Here is a 4360-nt window from a genome sequence, read left to right on the forward strand (position 1 = left end):
CTTCCTACCCTCTCATTCCCATTCCTTAAAGCTGTAGAGACTGGAGGCCCTTTTCTGGCTCCAACAACAAAAGGACAACTTTTGCTGACAAGGAGCCAAAGAAAGCTGAAAGGAAGGGCTGCTACTGTGGGCAGGAAAGACAGTGGCAGTTCTGGATGCCTACCTCAGCAGACAGTACTCTGTGCCTGCCAACCCTGGGGATTCCAGGACATCAGACAGAATAAGCGCATCCCTCAACAACAAGCACTGGACTCATTAACATTGCTGAAGGCGGCTGGGAGACGCCCCCCCGCCAGGCTCAGTTTATAACCCATAACCTCCCCAGTAGCCACAATGCCCCTTGGCAGGGCCTAGTCCAGTTCCTGGGGTTGGGAGGAGGCAGTGCAGTGACAGTGGCCAGGGCAGGCCTCTGGCATAGCTGGACATCTGGTAACTCACAGAATAAATAGGAAAACCTCCTCCCCACCAAACTTATGTCCAAAGCATAATGCGTCTCCATCTGAGTCTTGTACCCCAAAGGGTTGTGCTCCATTGCAGAGGACTCTGACACTCCCCAGAGGCACATAAAAATCCTCTGCCTGCCTGGCCCACCAAGCTTCCCAAGCCCAAACCCTCAGCAGCCGTTCATGTGCAAGGGTATGTCACCTGCGTGGCGGTCGAGAGAGAGGGCTCTGGAGAGGAGGTGCCTTGCACACGAGTCAGTTGATGTCATCACAGGGGCTGTGCGTTGGAGGTGCCTGTGGCTTTGGCTTCTTCTTTTTCTTGGAGCCCAGGCTGGAGGCAGTCCCTACCAGGCTTGGATGGGATTTCTTGATTTTACGTGACTCAGAGCTTTTGGTACCTGGACTCCATCCCTGATTTTCACTCATTATGAAAGAGCCTGAATCAGAGGGTGGGAGATTAGAGGAGCCATTCCACTAACCGGGCCTGGCTGTCAGTCAGGTCAAAGCTGTTGCTATCCAGGGAACGCTCCACCCCTGGATGACCCACTGAGGGCCCAAGGAAATAAATCCACCCAGTTTGCCTCTGCTCTTCTGTGTGCTGGCAACAGCGCAGGGACAATTTGCACATCTGGGTGTGTTTAGAAATTACCCCACATGGCGTGGTGAGCAGGCTACACAGCTTCTCAGGGCCCAGGGTCTCATAGTTGATCTCAGTTGGGTTGCTATACTTAAAAGGATGCTAATTGGTAAGTTCCCCTGAAGAAGATAAAGGAGACAGGGTTTTTGATTCAGAGATACAGCCCATCCTTGTGTTTTAAAGACTTGTATCCTTCAAGGGGATTTGGGGTTCTTGTCTGATTTTCTCTTCTTGGCTTTCTTCTAAGGATAATGTCTTTCTCTGAAAATTAGTCATTTGTCATTCTGTTTATGAATAACAAACTCATTCCTTCATTTTGAATTGTCTCTAGTTCAGTGAATATTTTGTGAACATATATGATTAAAATAACATTTAAATGTAAAAATGTATTACTAAAATGCTTATTCAAATGAATGTTACCCTTTAAAAGTCATACCATGTAAACTACGCTTATTTCAACATTGGGCCACTATTCAAGGAATTCTCAAATTCCTGTTTAAAAATTATCTGCAAAAGTTAAATAGTTACTTTTCATTATTTGATGTTTTAAGTTAATAAAAAACATGGGGTAATTTAATCTAGAAAATTTTCATATGAAACCATATTTCACTTTAAACAAAATAGTACACTTATAGTATATTCTGTTACTTTAAAGATTTTAATACTATTGTAGAATAAATTCATTTCTTTCACAGAAATACCCTATTATAATAAATTATGGCATATTTCATTTAAAATAGTCTCATATAGTAATCCTTAGTCCAGGTGAAATGAGGAGCTTTGCTACAAGGTAGTTTAAAAAGTCACACATTTGTCCAGACTTGTCTGAGGAGTTTGGAGTACTTAAATTTTCTCTAATGAATGCCTTAACATTTAGTCTGTCTATAATTCATCTGTCTAAACTATAAAAGATAAACATACAAAGTATGCATCTACATCTATACATATACCTGCAACCTACCCACATACCTCTCTGCATTCCGTATACCCACTCACACACTTGAATCCCACACACAGACATATGTGCAAAGTGACTTTTAAAAAGGCTTTAGTTTGAGCATATAATTTCTACTATATAATGTATTAATTTAATCAATCTCTTTAGACCTTTCCTGAATCTATAAACATATGACAAGTGTGATTTCTTGACATATTAAAATTATTCTGATGCCAAAGTAAATTGTATCATTATTAGAGTAATGTCATCTGTGAACTTCCCTAGACTACAGAACGAAAGTGATGGTAACCGAAAATAAATGGCAGTAATGACGATATACAAATCATATTCCATACATTAATGAGCATGTTTTTCCCAAGTTCTGTCTCATTCTTCACTCCAGTTTTTATTTTTTCCAGCTAAAGCCAGGTCACTGTTAAATTATTTAATAAGAACAGGAATGCTTAAAAATCTTATTGCCCTAATTTGTGCTGAAACTTTCATTCTATATGGATTTGTGAGTTTCCTCCAAAACACAATTGTAAATTAAGTTGCATATTTTCTAGACACATCTTCATATCACAAATTAATGACATTTTAAAGATATCTTAGTGCTTTGTTAAATGTAAATTTTTACATTCCACAAAGTTCACCCAATTAGAGCAAAAGCCAGAATTTTTTTAGTGTATTCACAAAGTTGTACAAACTTCATGTCAGAACATTTAAACACTCAAAAAAGAAAAAGATCTGTTGCTATTAACCATCACTTCCTGTTCATCCTTAATTGCCTGTCTCCACCCCCGGCCCTATACAATTATTGATCTACTTCCTGTCTTTATATATTTGCCTATTCTAGATAGGTGGAATATGTTCAATATGTGGTCTTTTGTGACTGCTTTCTCTTGGTATAATGTTTTAAAATCCATTGTAAAATAGTATTCCATTGTATAGACACATTCTACTTTGTTTCTCTATCCATCAGTCAATGGACATTTAGGTTGTTTTCACATTTTGGGTATTAAGAATAAGGCAGCTATGAACATTGCAAGATTTTGTGTATGTATTTTAATTTCTCATGGGCATATATCTGGGAATTAAATTGTTGGGTCATATGATAACTCTGTTAACTATTTTGCAGAACTGTCAAATTGCTTTCTACTAGTTTATTTTAAAAATAAAATCAAAGTATCAAATACTCCCAAGACCCAGGGCAACATTTAGTTGATTTTAAAAACTATATGAGTAGTTGCCACTTCTGACATCCTGACCTTGGAGCAACCAGAATCACTGATAGGAGGATCCAAGATGGTGACTAGAGGGAGGAAGCATGAGCTCCACAAATCAAAAATCTTGCTGGGATGCTGGAGCCACACTTGGCAGAAAAAAACCACCAAGAAGAGCAAAACTCCAACACCCCGAACCCCCAACCCATACAAAGCTTCTCCATGCCACATTACACTGAGAAAACAGGAGGGCTCCTGCACTGCCAGACACCAGCTCCAAACCTGCTTGGGAGATGCAGACCAACAGGTGAGCAAATAAGCAGCATGTGGTATTCCCACAGCTACCCCTGGGCTAAACCAGCATAGCCTCCCAGACAGACTGACCCCCTGCCCCACAGAAAAAACAGAATCAAAAAACAAAACAAAACAAAAAACTGAATAGTAAACAAGGAACTGAAAAGGACACACAGCAGAGAGGGCGGGGTGCTCTGAGCACACCAGAGAAGGGGAGAAGGGCAAGTAGGTGAATCTGTGCAAACTTTCAGTAAACAAAGCCTGCAAAAGTAGATAGCTGACAGTAGGCAGGTGATGAGCCAATGCCTGAAATAGGGCAGACAGCGGTTCACAAAGCTTGTCTCTTGATCCAACTATCTGGCAAGACTATGACAGAGCTACAGCTTAAATACCAACACCAGGACTGTATGCTGAAAGAGTCACACCAGAACTACTAAGACTGAAATTCTATTGTTCCTGAACCAAGAATTTTTTTTTCTCTCTAAGTGTTTGTCTTGTTCACTGTTTGTTAGTCCACCATCTCTCCCTGTTGATTTCTTTGGTTCTCTATTTTTTTCTTCTTTTCTTTTTTTTTTCTTTTTCTCTTTCTTGGTTTCATTAGTTTTACTATTGTAAGTTAGCTAATACTAAATTATACCCAGACCAGGGACAGAAATAGCACCAAGTGGAAAGATGGGAAGATGAAAAAGGAATGGAAGCCATTCTCTCCCCCAAAATAAATCTGTACAGATCCAGAGGGAAATGAAGAAAATGATACTCAGTTCCAGATTCCAATAAAACAAAGATAGACTATCCAAAGAAACCTAACAAAGCCCATAAAAACATC

The 4360-nt window shown here is 39.8% G+C and overlaps 1 pseudogene; it reads right to left on the minus strand.

Annotated features, from left to right (window-relative positions):
- Positions 1-698: 698 nt before the first annotated feature.
- On the minus strand, positions 699-2059 carry LOC141422708 (ataxin-7-like protein 3 pseudogene; annotated as a pseudogene).
- Between the last annotated feature and the right edge of the window lie 2301 nt (positions 2060-4360).

The sequence above is a fragment of the Castor canadensis genome, chromosome 4, assembly GCF_047511655.1.
Source record: "Castor canadensis chromosome 4, mCasCan1.hap1v2, whole genome shotgun sequence".
Lineage (NCBI taxonomy): Eukaryota > Metazoa > Chordata > Mammalia > Rodentia > Castoridae > Castor > Castor canadensis.